A 15857-nucleotide genomic window follows, 5' to 3' on the forward strand; every position below is an offset into this window, starting at 1 on the left:
CAGGGCTGCCCAGTAGGTTGGAAACTATAGGTGCGAACACAGAGTATATTATTTTCACAACCTTAACTGAAATTGTTTACATTTTGGCAACATTGTGACCACTTTGAATAAATAGAGTGCCTCATCTAATGGCTTCTCAGCTACCAAGAATGTAAGCAAAACTCGGCCTTCATTTCTAAAATGCATCAGTCATGCTATACGAATGAAATTCAACCTCACCTAAGTGCAAAGCCATGGAATCGCCACTGTGGGGCACCCAAGGTTGGGTCCATCATGGTCCCTTCCCTCTAGGAGTCCACATCCAAGTGGGAGATGAACATCATACGAGGCATAATGGAGTAAGTGCCTATTGAAGAAACGAGACCCTCTGTGGAAGGCGGGAGGAAGGAGACCATAATTCTGACCTGCAGATCAGGGAAGGTGACAGAAAGAAAGTGGATCTACAGGATGAAGAGGATTTCAATTGGAGGAGAATGAGGATGATGGCATTCCAAAAAGGTGGAATACCAGGAACAATGGCATGGAGGCATGAAACCTTTACAAATGCTGAAGCTATACAATTATATCTACTCCTAAATCCCACTACGTGTCCTGCCTACACTATGCTCAAAGCATAGAGGTCTTAAAAAAAAAGAAACCTAATATTGCCTCTCCTTCTGTACTCTAAAGATACCTGAAGACTCCCAAGCACCTTTTATCACAGTCATAGTCAGAAGGAACTAAACAGTATCTTTATTATTCCATACCCAGACCATGATAATAGCTCTTTATTGATCTCCTGGCCATGTGTTCTGTTTCTGATCCATTTTGCACACTGAAGCCTTATGAATCTTCCTAAAAGATGCATTTCTTCAGATAAGAAGAATTCATGGAGTGGAAGAAATTACAGTCCTCTTCTAGGGTGTCTTAATGTTCAAAAGATAAAGCCCAGGCCTTCCCTGGTGGCGCAGTGGTTGAGAGTCCGCCTGCCGATGCAGGGGACATGGGTTCGTAACCCGGTCCGGGAAGATCCCACATGCTGCGGAGAGGCTGGGCCCGTGAGCCATGGCCGCTGAGCCTGCGCATCCGGAGCCTGTGCTCCGCAACGGGAGAGGCCACAGCAGTGAGAGGCCCGTGTAACGCAAAAAAGAAAAAATCAAAATAAAGTCTTAATAAGATTGTAACTCAGGAATTCCCTGGCAGTACACTGGTTAGGACTCCGCCCTTTCACTGCTGAGGGCCCATGTTCAGTCCCTGGTCGGGGAAATAAGATTCCACAAGCCATGTGGTATGGCCAAAAAAAAAAAAACCTCACATAATATTTGGTCTAGTGAACCTCCTCATGACTATTCAAAATGATCATTTATTTATTTGCTCAACAAACATTAACTGTGCCCACACTGTGCCAGGCACTGTTCCAAGTCTGTGGGGATACACTGGTAAACATGACAGAAGTGGCCTACAGAGTTTAGTAAGAACTAAAACGGTAATATTAAAATGAAGTGGGGGACTTCCCTGGTGGTGCAGTGGTTAAGAATCCGCCTGCCAATGCAGGGGACACGGGTCTGAGCCCTGGTGCACACAGCAATGAAGACCCAACGCAGCCAAAAATAAATAAATAAGTTTTTTTTTTAAATGAAGTGATATGTAATAGGGAAGAACCTTTGTATTCTATTACAAGTTAATCACTAAAGGGATGGCCCATCTCTGGGAACCCTGCCTCCCAGGTAATGAGCGTTAAGCTAAAATACCTTTGTTCAGCTCACAGGAAACATCCTGACCAGAACCCACTAGTGAATGACTGCAAGAAGGAAAAAATGAACACGTCCCCTCCAGAGTCTGGCTGGAACCAGGACTTTACCCCCTCCCCTTTAGTGTAAAAGAAGCCTGAATTCTAACTTGGGGAAGGTGGTTCTTCGGGACATTAGTCCATCATCTTCTCGGTCTTCTGGCTTCTGGAATAAAGTTGCTATTCCTTGCCCCAACACTTCATCTCTTGATTGATTGGCCTGTCGTGCAGCAAGCAGTATGGGCTAGGACTCGGTAACAGGCCAGAAGATGTATCTGATGTGCACTCACACACCCACACTCCAATTCAGCACAGCAGGGACTAGGTAACTAGATTAGCCAGCAAAAGACAGATGCTCCTTGATTTCACTGGCAGATTACCTGTCCACCACATTTTACTTGCCCTTCTGAAGAGGGTGACACCTATAAACATTGCTAAAGTTTTAAATAGGGACAACTTGATATATTTCCTAATTAATGTTCCTATTCTTTCTCTTACAACAAATTATTTTCAATGTTTTTCTGAGATGTTTTCCATTGCACCTTTAAACAAGAGTAATGCCTTCACAAGAATTTCAGCTTTACAGAAATTGAGTGCCTAAGATCTGCTTGGTTAATAATAACAGAAATCAACTTGAGCTAGCTTAATTGAAAGGGAAATTTTATTCTAACCTTACAGGGGTAGTTCATAAAACCCAGGGGCATGTGGGCAGCCATGCTTCAGAAGGGTCTAGAGCAAAGACCCAGGAAGCCATTGGGGACTTCTCCACTTCTCCTTATTTCTCTTAGTACACCTGTCTCTTCTCTCTTCAGATGGTCTTTCTCTGGGTGATTTGCCTCTGCTTGAGTTTTCACCAACTCAGTTCAGGCCATAAAGAAAAATTTACTGCTGTCTCTGAATGCCGGCACCACATTTCTGGGAGTGAGACTCTAATTGGCTAAGCTTAGGTTTACCTTGTTCTAATCAACTGCAACAGGGCTTGGTATCCATAACACAAATACGGCTGCCAGGGTCCCGTCACTAGGAGAAGCATGGTGAGCTGGGAGATCATTAGAAAGTTATCTGCAGTACCAGGAAAATGCGACTGCACAGCCACCTAGCACTGAGAAATTTCTTTCAAGATTCAGTACCTTACAAGTTACTCTGCTAGAAAGAAATAGAAAGAAAAGGAAGAATATGTTTAACAGTTAAACCCAACATCCCTTTCCATTTAAATTTTACATTACATGAGAGCAGTGGTTCTCAAACCTTGTGATCTCAAGGCCCCTTTACAATCTCAAAAGTTATTGATGACCCCAATAAGCTTTCCTATATGTGGGTTATATCTATTGATATTTACCATATAAACATTAAAACTGGAAAATTTTTAAATATTTATTTTAAAATAAAAATAAGCCCATTAAATGTTAACATAAATATATATATATGCAAGATAATTACATTTTCCAAAACAAAAAATTTTTCGGTGAGAAGAGTGGCATTGTTTTTATCTTTTTATAAATCTCCTTTAATGTCTAGCTTTATAGACTGCAAATACATTCTCACATCTCCTGCTTTCAATCTATTGTGATATCACACATCACATGCCCTCTGGAAAAATCCACTGTACACTCCTGAGAGAATGAAAAAAAAAAACAAAAGAAACAAACAAATAAAGTCTTAGTCTTATTATAAAAACAAGTTTGATCACACATACCCCTGAAAATGTCTCAAGGACCTCCAGGGGTCTCCAGACCATACCTTGAACTACTGCACTACAGATTACCTACCATCTGCATGTAAGTGAACATCTAAATTAAACAAAGCGATTTGGCTCATAGGAGTGACTTTTTTCTATCTCCATATAAACCGACTCATCCAATAGGACTCCCTACAGGAATCATATTATCCTGACTAATTTGATGAATCCACAAGTCAATTGAATTTGATAAATTTCATTGATAAATAAATAGTAGGAAATGACAGTTACTGAAAAGAGCTTTGCAGAAGAGCAGCCCTAGAATTAAAACCTGAGTACTCTACATATTAGCTGTCTGATATCAGGCAAATTCTTCAAACCTCAGTGTCCCCATTTTTAAATAGGCATAATAATGATAGTTACTCTTGAGGTATGGAGACTGAATGAGATAGTAAAGTCTTGACCTAATACACAACGAATTGTGAGTATTCAGTATATTAGCTGTTTTTTATTACTTTTTGTTGTGTGGCATATCTGTGCCCACAGCTATTAAAGATGAATCTTTCTTTATACTTGGAGAATTAGTCCTAAAAGTGAGGACTTACATCTTGTTTCCTAGATGTCTCTACACCACAGGAAAAAATGCCAAATAGCTACATCACGAAGATGGCTATTGGGCACACAGTCATTCTGGAGGAAATGAGGTTACTTTCCATCCACACAGCTGGCTTAGAAAGTAATGGGCCTCACTGAGATATTCTGGGAAATGCTTTCACATGGGCTGGGAAAATTAAAATATATTTGAATCTGGTTAACATACTACTGGTTCTACTCCCAAACTTTTATTTTATACCTTGATTCAAATGATTTGTCTCTTGGAGCCTTACAGAAGTTTCTCTTTTGGTTAATAGAAAAAGGTGCGGGTTAGTGCTTTCTGGTTGGTTACTTGCAAATCCAATTCCATTCTATCTAAACTTCACCTTCTACAAATGAACCTATTTACAAAACAGAAATAGAGTCACAGATGTAGAAAACAAATTTATGGTTACCAAGGGGGAAGCGGGGGAGGGATAAATTGGGAGATTGGGATTGACATGTACACACTACTATGTATGAAATAGATGGCTAATAAGGACCTACTGTACAGCACAGGGAACGCTACTCAATACTCTGTAATGTCCTATGTGGGAATAGAATCTAAAAAAGAGTGTATATGTATAACTGATTCACTTTGCTGTACAGCAGAAACTAACACAACATTGTAAACTAACTATACACCAATAAAAATTAATTTTAAGAAATAAATCAGTAAAAGTCATCTTCATCTGTTCCAAATCGACAGAAAATGAGGAAATGAGGAAATGGGAGGCTAACCACTTGCTTATGGGGCCCTCACCACCCATATAAAATAAGTAGTTAAGGAAATGGGAGCCAGATCACTGCTCTCTGGCTTCCCCTAAGCTTTCTTCAACCTCATTTAATAACTTTTGTTGAAGACACAAATTTCCTAAGTAATTTTCTTTACCCAATGCCAGTATATTTTTATAAAATGAAACAGGAAAATATTTCCTTGGAGCACCTGCTGAGTGGCCAAAGACAACAGACGTTTTTTATGAGACAGTACATTTGCACAGGAAAGAAACGAAGAGAATAAGACATCACCCTACGTAGCCATGAATAAGTTTCCTCCAGGTCTTACTCCTACTCTCATGCCAAACTACTGACCCAGAGTCTGGGACCCAATATGCCATAATATAGAGCCAGGAAATAACTCAGTTACTTGGCAAGTATAATTACTTGATTCGGAGAATATCCTTTCTCCAGTTATCTTTTACACTAAAGCACTTTCCCATGAGATTCATAAGGAAACCTTTAGATTCCTCTTTACTCTAAAATCGCCAAAAACAAACAACTAAAATCCAGCACCTTCGGTTTAATTTAAATGAGGGAAGGCAACAAAACATTAATCCAGGATGACATAAACCAGAACAACATTTTTATAAAAATTTTAATCAGCAGCATAACAAAGCACACACTGATAAGTTATGAAGATTTCATGTTTGGATCAAATAACAAAATGTTTATTTATATGATTTTTTTAGCTTTTCTAAAGCTAAAAGACTCACGTTTTTGTTAGATGCTTTTCATAATTTAGAGAACACTTCTTCCAGTTTCTCCTGGGTTGGTGGTTTGGCAGGAGATAGTGACAGTAGCACCTGCATAAAATTTTTTTTTTTACATCTTTATTGGAATATAATTGCTTTACAATGGTGTGTTAGTTTCTGCTTTATAACAAAGTGAATCAGCTATACATATACATATGTTCCCATATCTCTGTATAAAATTTTTTAGTGGTCACATAATACCATGTCTATCCCCTTGCTTCCTTACTTATGTAAAAGTATTGCCTCTTATAAAAGATATTTGTTATCTCAGGCCACCTAGCACATGCTTCAAGACAATACTTTGCTGTTTCATTGTATAAGAAAATACTGGTGGGAGTTCCCTTGCGGTCCAGTGGTTAGGACACGGCATTTTCACTGCTGTGGCCCAGGTTCAATCCCTGGTCAGGGAACTAAGATCCCACAAGCCACGTGGTATGGCCAAAAAAAAAAGGAAAAAAGAAAATTAAATAACATGTATTTGATTTCTCAAAAATATTATTTACATATATTTTATTTCTTTTTTTTTTTTTTTTTTTGCGGTACGCGGGCTTCTCACTGCTGTGGCCTCTCCCGTTGCGGAGCACAGGCTCCGGACGCGCAGGCTCAGTGGCCATGGCTCACGGGCCCAGCCGCTCTGCGGCATGTGGGATCTTCCCACACCAGGGCACGAACCCGTGTCCCCTGCATCGGCAGGTGGACTCTCAACCACTGCACCACCAGGGAAGCCCTATTTTATTTCTTAATAAACTTTATCATATATAGTAATATGTTATTTTATTTTTTAAAATGGTAATCATTCCAAAAATTGGGGGGAGTTAATATTCAAGCTTGTATACAATACAATAAATGTCTCATATTAATAGAGAATGTGTTGGAGGAGAGGCTAATCAGGAAGTGTGATCCCTAAAAGCAAGGGGTACAATTGCCCACAAATCCTTGTCTCCTGGGCAAGTTTAACCATGGAAAATACCAGAGCTCTGCTCATTCCATATCTCATAAAATACAGGAGAAGACTGGGAGCCTTAGCACTTCAGGATTCATTGCTGAGCAGAGCCATTAAGGATTTCAGCATTTTCTTTAGCTGTGTCACAGAAATAGTATTAACTCTAATGTTCCATGTGGACCTGAGTACTCACCAGTCAAATGAAATTATAGATCAAAGCATTAGAAGTTTTGCAGAATGATGTTAAATAGTATGCAGAAAGCTAGAATGAGATTTTTTTTAATGCACATTTATTTTTGCCCCAAAAATAAAGACAAGGAGAATCTTTCCAAGATCATGCCCTAAAGTAATCTAAAGTAATGAAATTTCTCTACGTTTTTAGACCCAACTCTACTCGTTTACCATTATTTTTCACAAAAATTAAAATCTATATCAGCACCCACATTTTGTATAAATTAATATAAGGAGAATTCTGAAGGATGAAGTTTAGAAGTGAGCAAAATAAAGAGTTTTTCATTTTTCCATGGAAAGAGAAAAAATCACTCAAAAAAGATCCTTGAAATTTTTCCATTATTCTAAAGCTCCTTGTTTGTGGAAACTATCCAATTTTCCAAAGAAAACATTATCCTTAGATCTTTGTACTAGAGCATATTTATTGTTATGATTTAAAAGTTACTGTACTTTTATTATTACTATTAACTATCTTTTTTAACACTGGAATCATTTCTGATGCCAAAGAAGATATTTTTTATCAGCAGGTTTACCATATTAATTTAATAAAACAAATAAGAAATCAAGCCATAAGATCATTAGACAAAAACAGACAACAAGATTCCATTTCTAGTAATGGCTGAGTAGCTCATATTAGACCAATCCTCTCAAAGTGACAATTATAAACTCTGGAGAAAACACACAAAAAAACAATCTCTGAAGCCATTTGAGAGCAGCCAAAAGCAAGCAAAAAACTGGTGGCCAACATTTAGAGGGAACGCTTGGCACTTGGATAATTGCCCATTTTTTATGTCCTTTTGCCTGAGAGCAGTCCACAATTCATGCCACTAGAAAGTGACTAAAACTTGAGTAGAAACCTCACTGGCCCAGTAATCAGAAGACAACATTCAGGGCAATAGCAGCTGGAAAGTGGAGGGGAAAATACTGGAAAGAAGAGAGCCACAGAGGGGAAGCCCCAAATTCTACATATAAACTCTGGCCAAGTCTTTGGCCAACCTTAAACTAAGCATATGTTGTGCCAATACCAAGAAGCGCAGCTAAGGCTAAAAGAACTAAACAGAAATTTCAATTGCTACATAACACAGGGGAATTTAGAATTTGAATTAGGCCAGGTTAATTGCCTGCTAAAACAAAGCAATACTCTTCAGAGTAACTTAAGAGAATCCAGGGTCTCTATAATATACTATTCACAATATGCATGATATAATCTAAAATTACTAGACATAAGGAGAGACAAGAAAATATGACTCATATACAAGAGAAATGACCGTCAAGGGAGACCAACTCTAAGATGATTTAAATATTAGAAATAACAAATAGGGTTTTAAAAGAGCCATTACAATTATGCTCAAATGTATGAAGGAAATATAATGAATGAACACACCGAAAATCACCAGAGAGAAATGGAAATTATAAAAGAATCAAATGGAAATACTGGAATTAAAAATATATAATACCTGAAATAAAAAATTCATTGGATGGGCATAACAGTGGATTGGAAATAACAAAAGAGTCAGTCAGTGTGAAGTTATATCAAGAGAATTATCCGATTGAAGAACAGAGAGAAAAAATTTGAAAAAAATAAAGCTTCAGAGACTTGTGAGAAAATAGGAAATAATAGAACATAATAATATAACATGTAATTATAGTCACAGATGAGAGAAAATAGAAGGGGACAAAAAAAACTTTTGAAAAAAATGATGCAAAAAATTTCCAAATTTGGTAAAGAATATACATTTACAGATTCAAGAATCTCAGTGAACCCTAAGCAGAATAAATAAAAACTATACCTATGTACATCTTAGTCAAAATGCTGGAGCCCAAAGATAAAAAGAAAATCTTGAAAGCATCAGAGAAAAACAACACGAAATTATATACAGGGAAATAATGATACAGACCATAGCTGATTTCTCATTGGAGGAAAAAGAAAAAAAATGAAACAATATCTTTAAACTGAAGCGGGAAAGAAAGAAAGAGGGGAGGGAGGGAGGGAGAGAGACAAGGAAACAAAGGAAGGAGGGAGAGAGGGAGGGGGGAGGGAAGGAAGGAGGGAAGGCAGGAAGGCAGGAAGGGAGGGTGGGAGGGAGGAAGGGAGGAAAGTCGGACTAGGATTCTTTATCCAGTGAAAATCCCGTTTCAAACTGAAGGAAAAGTAAAGGCATTTTTATATAAATGAAAACTAAGAATGTTTGTTGTCAGCACTTACAAGAAATACTTAAGAAAGTTCTTCAGGCTTAAGGGAAATGATAACAGGTAGAAACCTGGATCTCCCAAAAGGATCTTCAAAAATGATAAATAAGGCTTCCCTGGTGGCGCAGTGGTTGAGAGTCCGCCTGCCGATGCAGGGGACGCGGGTTCGTGCCCTGGTCCAGGAGGATCCCACATGCCGCGGAGTGGCTGGGCCCGTGAGCCATGGCCGCTGAGCCTGCGCGTCCAGAGCCTGTGCTCTGCAACGGGAGAGGCCACAGCGGCGAGAGGCCCGCATACCGCAAAAAAAAAAAAAAAAAAAAAAAAAAAAAAAAGATAAATATGTGGGTAAATATAAAAAACAATCTTTCTGCTCTTTTCCTTAAAATACATCTTACTGTTTAAGGTAAAAATTATAGCATTGTATTGTGGGGTTTATTTCACATGGTTATGTGATATGTATGACACCTGGAAGCATAAGGGAAGTAAGTGCAGATAATCAGGCCAAGTGGAAATTTCCTGACAGCCTTTTCTTTTTTTCAATGTACAACTTTCATTCAGTAAAGTGCACAAATCTAAGTGTAGAGTTGGATGATTTTTTTATTTTATTTTATTGAAGTATAGTTGATTTACAATGTTGTGTTCATTTCTACTGTAGCAGATGGATGAATTTTTACATATGCATTCACCCAGGTAACCACCACCAAGATCAAGATTGAAAACATTCCGGCTCCCCCAGAAGTTTCCCTCACGGCCCCTCCCATATGATGTCACTCTTCTCGCCTCTATCATCCCAGAATAGCTGAACCTGTCCTGACAACTATTTTCCCCCATGTTTACTTTTCCTACCTCTTAGTCCTCTATCCTCCACTTGTGATCTTTAAGGCTGTATTGATTAGCACCCCTGTCAAAGGCTCATTCGAGGGAGATGTGTATCTATTCCTCAATGCTAGAAGAATAGACAAATTAATTTCTGAAACAGGAGGCATGAGGCTGAAAAAGACAAAAGGGCGTGGAAAGAGGAGAGGAAGGAGGATATTTTCTTGAACATACCGACCTAGCAACTCCATGGAATGAAAACAAACACGACTTCTTTTCCATGAAAACTCCACTTTCCCTCACAAGCCTGTAAACAGCCGCAGAGACCGCCTAGGATGATCTCGAAGGACTTCCCATTCCAGTTTTCTCTGATTTTACAGCCTCTGCAAGTGGGCTTCAGAGTTCTTCCCCAGAGCAGTTCCAGCCGGGCTGAGTGCCCAAGGCAGCCAAGGGCACCCTGGCTGCAAGTCCCAAAACTTGATGATGCTGTTGGCCTTGAGTGCAGGCTTGCTGATTAGGAGGCGGTAGGTAGGGAATGCAGCGAGCTCTGAAGATAAGTGAATTCATTATCGCAGGGTGTGCAGTGACACTCACATCAAAAGCCAAAATCACGTTTGGTAGCACAGGGAGATCATCTCGGTGCTTTGTGACCACCTAGAGGGGTGGGATAGGGAGGGTTGGAGGGAGACGCAAGAGGGAGGGGATATGGGGATATATGTATACATACAGCTGATGCACTTTGTTATACAGCAGAAACTAACACAAAAGTGTAAAGCAATTATACTCCAGTAAAGATGTTAAAAAAAAAAAAAGCCAACAGCACGAAGGGGTCTTTGATCTCTAGTTCAGTACCCTTTCAAGTTGTTCCCTTTCTCCTGCCCAGAAAGTTCTTACTTCTTTTCCCCTTGGTTTCTGGGGAGAATTCTAATAAGAGTGACCTCCAGCCCCATGTACCCACACAGTGCTGAGCACATGGGGGGTTGGAACACCAGCCTGAATCCACAGCCAGCTCCCTGCCTGGCAGCATGGCCAAAGCCTCCAGTCCCCAGCCACACAAAATAAGAGCAGAGCTTTCCTTTTAAGAGCAGCTCATGCACCAGGAGACCTGTACAAGATTGCTCTCAGCAGCATTGCTGATACGAGCCTAAACTAGAAAGAGCTCAAACAGCCAGCAACAACAGAATGATTACATTGTTTTCATTCTGGAATACTATACAGCCAGGAAAACGGCCAAACCACAGCTCCAGGGAATCACATGGACACCTCTCACAGACATAATATTGGGTGAAAGAAACCAGCAGGAAAATAATAATGCTGTATAATCCCATTTATATAAATTGTAAAGCATGAAAGACTTGATTATAGTGTTTCTAGATGAATAGTTAGGTGGCAAAAGCATAAAGAGAAGCAAGGAAACAATTGGCATTAAAACCAAGGAGGAATGGGGATTCCCTGGTGGTCCAGTGGTTAGGACTCTGAACCTTCACTGCCGGGGGCCCAGGTTCCATCTCTGGTCGGGAAACTAAGATCCCGCAAGCCGTGTGGAAAAAAAAAAAAAATCCCAGCTCCTGCTGGCTGTTAAAAAAGAGAAAACAGGGAAGAGGGAGGAGTGTGGCTGAGCAGGGGGGCTGTGTTTCTGGGAGCTGGGAATGGTCTACTTCTTGATTCAGGTGATGGTTACCTAGGCGTTCCCTTCTTTATGTTGTACTTTTTTTTCTCTCTCTAATCTTTTCACACAGTTTTAACAAAAGGGTTTCATATAGAAAAGCAAAGCTTGAGAAATGTAAGACTAGCTACAGGAACTGGAGTTTCAAAAAAAAGAAAAGAAATTCTGCTCAGCTTCTGCGATGCCTAATAAAGCTGCAAATCTAGCCCAAACCCGCAGGCTGTCAGATGCACGAAGTGTGAGCTCAATGCAGGCGGTGGAGATGGATCCTTGAGTGAAAGTTTCACAGAAAAGAAATCTGTCCTTGGCCGCCCACCCTTCACCGGTGCAGCACCAGCCCCGGGTGCTCAGTGGCTCAGAGGGGCTGGGACGGGTCCGCCTTTCACAGGGAAGCTGCCTGGCCCTGCTCCCTTTCACCTCTGCTGATGCCAGAAATCCTGACGGAACAACAGTCTCCTTGGTGCCCGAAGAGGAGGCTGTAGCACTGCCTGGAGATAAATCCCTTCAGAGTCTGTGCTTCCCATAGGGAAAGTGTTGCTTTCAGAGCCTCCGGGCCCTGCAGGGCAGAACGTGCCCCTCTCGCTCCAGCTACGGCGTATACTTTCCATCGGATGGGATCACCCAGCTGAGCTTTGAGGCATCACAGACAAAATGAATCAGATGTGTTTGCTGGCAATCTGTATATCTTCTCTGGAGAAATGTCTATCTAACGTCTTCTGCCCATTTTTGGATTGGGTTGTTTGTTTTTTTGATATTGAGCTGCAAGAGCTGCTTGTGTATTTTGGAGATTAATCCTTTGTCAGTTGCTTCATTTGCAAATATTTTCTCCCATTCTGAGGATTGTCTTTTTGTCTTGTTTATGGTTTCCTTTGCTGTGCAAAAGCTTTTAAGTTTCATTAGGTCCCCACACATGAAAGGATGCTCAACATCACTAATCATTAGAGAAATGCAAATCAAAACTACAATGAGGTATTACCTCACACCGGTCAGAATGGCCATCATCAAAAAATCTACAAACAATAAATGCTTGGAGAGGGTGTGGAGAAAGGGGAACCCTCTTGCACTGTTGGTGGGAATGTAAACTGATACGGCCACTATGGAGAACAGTATGGAGGTTCCTTAAAAAACTACAAATAGAACTACCATACGACCCAGCAATCCCACTACTGGCATATACCCTGAGAAAACCATAATTCAAAAAGAGTCATGTACCACAATGTTCATCGCAGCACTATTTACAATAGCCAGGACATGGAAGCAACCTAAGTGTCCATTGACAGATGAATAGATAAAGAAGATGTGGCAATATATACAATGGATTATTAGTCAGCCATAAAAAGAGACAAAATTGAGTTATTTGTAGTGAGATGGATGGACCTAGAGACTGTCATACAGAGTGAAGTAAGTCAGAAAGAGAAAAATAAATACCATATGCTAACACATATATATGGAATCTAAAAAAAAAAATGGTTCTGAAGATTCTAGGGGGAGGACAGGAATAAAGACGCAGACATAGAGAATGGACCTGAGGACATAGGGACGGGGAAGGGGAAGCTGGGACGAAGTGAGAGAGTGGCATGGACATATACACACTACCAAACGTAAAATAGATAGCTAGTGGGAAGCAGCTGCATAGCACAGGGAGATCAGATCGGTGCTCTGTGACCACCTAGAGGGGTGGGATAGGGAAGGTGGGAGGGAGACTCAAGAGGGAAGAGATATGGGGATATATGTATATGTATAACTGATTCACTTTGTTACAAAGCAGAAACTAACACACCATTGTAAAGCAATTATACTCCAATAAAGATGTTAAAAAAAAAAAAAAAACGAATCAGATGAAGGGCGCTGATCCCAAGAGCTGGGTTCTACGGCCCCTGCACCCGACTGGCCCCAAGCAGCTTTGACTTTCTGGCAAAGATGGAAGAGTCAGGTGTGTCCTCACCACTACATCAGGGATGTCGTCAGGTTGTGTGGATAGACTACCTCCGTCCTCAGAGAAGCAAAAAAGTCCTTTCTGTTCTTTTTCATCCAGATTAGAGCCTCTGTTGTAACAGGAGAAGCAGAACAGGCTGTGATCCAGAGGGGTCTGCGCGTAGACACAAGTGGCAAAGGCACAGCTATCCCATTGCACTTTTAGCTCTGTGTCTCTCATGGCACCTTCACCCCCTCCCCCTCTATCGCGTGTTGTAATTATTTGTGGACTAACCACTTACCTTACCTACTCCATTACTGGGCTGCAGGCTCCAGAGGACACACCCCCATGCCTGGCACAGTGCCCTGTAGTCACTAGTCCCTCTAAATGTTTGCAGAATAGAAGAAAGAAAGTCAGCACACATTAATCTCGAAACTACGCCAGTTATTATAGGAGATGCTTAACGTATGCTTCTCACAACCAGTCTCTGAGGTCAGTGTTATTATCACCAGGTTACAGATTGAGGCTCAAAACTGTTAGAGGGCTTTCCCAAGGTTCCTCAGCCAGCCAGAATCAGAGCTAGATATGAGTCTAAAGCTGTTGTTCTGCCAGGTCCCTGCTCTTCTCTCGCCATGAATGAGTGAATGAATGGGGTTGATGTCTACAAGACACTTGAGTCCCCCAAGTGCTACTAATGCCGCTTCCCAGCAACGCTCGCCTGAGGTTCAGGGGGCTTTTTTAATCCGTTGGCAGTTCCTGTTGGGAGTGGAATTAACCCAAAGACAATAGGGAAGTAGCCTTCACACTATTTCGTGAGCTACCCTCTCTGCCTGCATCACTATCAGGGCTAAGGTGAATGTCACAGCATTACTTGTGTCTGCTCTGTCCTTAAGCATGACCATGCCCATGACGGTTAAGCGGACTCCTGAACTCACCCAGGCCTGCTCCTTGGGATGTCTGCCCCATCACCTACCTGCCAAAGCCTCATCCTTCAAGACCCATGTCCTGCAGGAGAAGACAAGAAAATAGACCATGGGAATACAGTATAACAGGACGTTATGTTCATCTCAATGTGGTATAATTGAAGATCTGCGATGATGACATAATATTGTCCGAGAAATAGAACCCAACTGTGATTAAGTCTCCAGATCTAACTGCCAGTTGACAGGAATGCAGGGTTTAGAAGGACATGGTAAAACACTACGAGGGTGGAATTAGCCAAAACTAGATGAAGGAAACAAAACAATTGAGCAGATTTCTTCAACGAATACATAAGGATGGGGGACAGTGATGGAAACTTAAAAGAAACTTAGGAAACATATCAATGAAATGCAACTACAGACCTAACTTTAAAAATGAAAACTTTCCAAAGACATTTTTGAGATAACTGGAGAAAAAATAAACATGAAGCAGATATTAGATGACATTAGAGAATTATCGTTAATTTTGTTAGGTATGATAATAGTTTTGCAGTGACTTTTTTCCCCCGAAGTCCTTATCTTTTAGAGATAGATCCTGAAGTATTAGTGAATGAAATGATACAAAGTCTAAGATTGCCTTAAATTTCTCTGCCAGGAAAAATAACTGTGGGGAGAGATGAAACCAAAATGGAAACTGTTGATAACTGCTGAAGCAGGGAGGGATCGTTGTTACACTCCTCTCTACTCGTATGTATGTTTGAAATTTTTCATGGTAAAGTGTTAGATTTTTTAACACACAGATGGCATGCAAAGTACACTGGTGGATAAAGGCTGAGGGCACCTGGGGAGCAGAGAGGAAGGGTTCTAAACCAGCCTGAGGAGGTTGGGGACAGCTGGACAAAGGAGACAGGCCCTCCATTCTTGAGCTCTTCTGGCACTTACCATGCTGCCTTCTCATGAGATACAGCCAATTCACCTCTGGACAAAGAGATGCAAGCAAATCATCTTTGAGACTCCTGGACACAGCAGAGTAAGGCAAACAGCAGGTGTTAAATAAAAGCTTTTGAATGATTTACTTATAACCCTCCAAAGACCCCTTTGATGTTCCCATGAAAGCAGCAGTGGCAGCAAACACTGTATGTTGTGCTGGACCTGTAGGATACACAGAAGAGAAAACAGTCTCCACTCTCAAGGGAAGACAAGCCATTCACATAAAGAAATGACCTGCAAAAAGGAGCTCAATGTGCTAAGTGCTAAATGAATGGTATGACATGGCACCTCTGAGGATTTGTGTACAGAATGTCTCGCTAAGTTAGGGGAAGAATCCAGGCATGCGAGGATGAGGGCCATCAGTAGTGGCAGTGGTGGGAATATGAAGGAAGGAAGGGGCGGTTGTGGAAGAACTGATCCCACTGTGAGGAAGTGTGTAGACCAGAAGAGTGGTGGCCCCCAGGACACTTCCCCAGACCATCAGAGCTCATGTGGATTCTTTCATCATCACTGCCAGGGGCATAGTGAAGGGGGCACTGAAGGGATCACGTATTCACAGACAAAAGAGCCCTGTG

Source organism: Phocoena phocoena, chromosome 12 (assembly GCF_963924675.1).
Source record: "Phocoena phocoena chromosome 12, mPhoPho1.1, whole genome shotgun sequence".
NCBI lineage: Eukaryota > Metazoa > Chordata > Mammalia > Artiodactyla > Phocoenidae > Phocoena > Phocoena phocoena.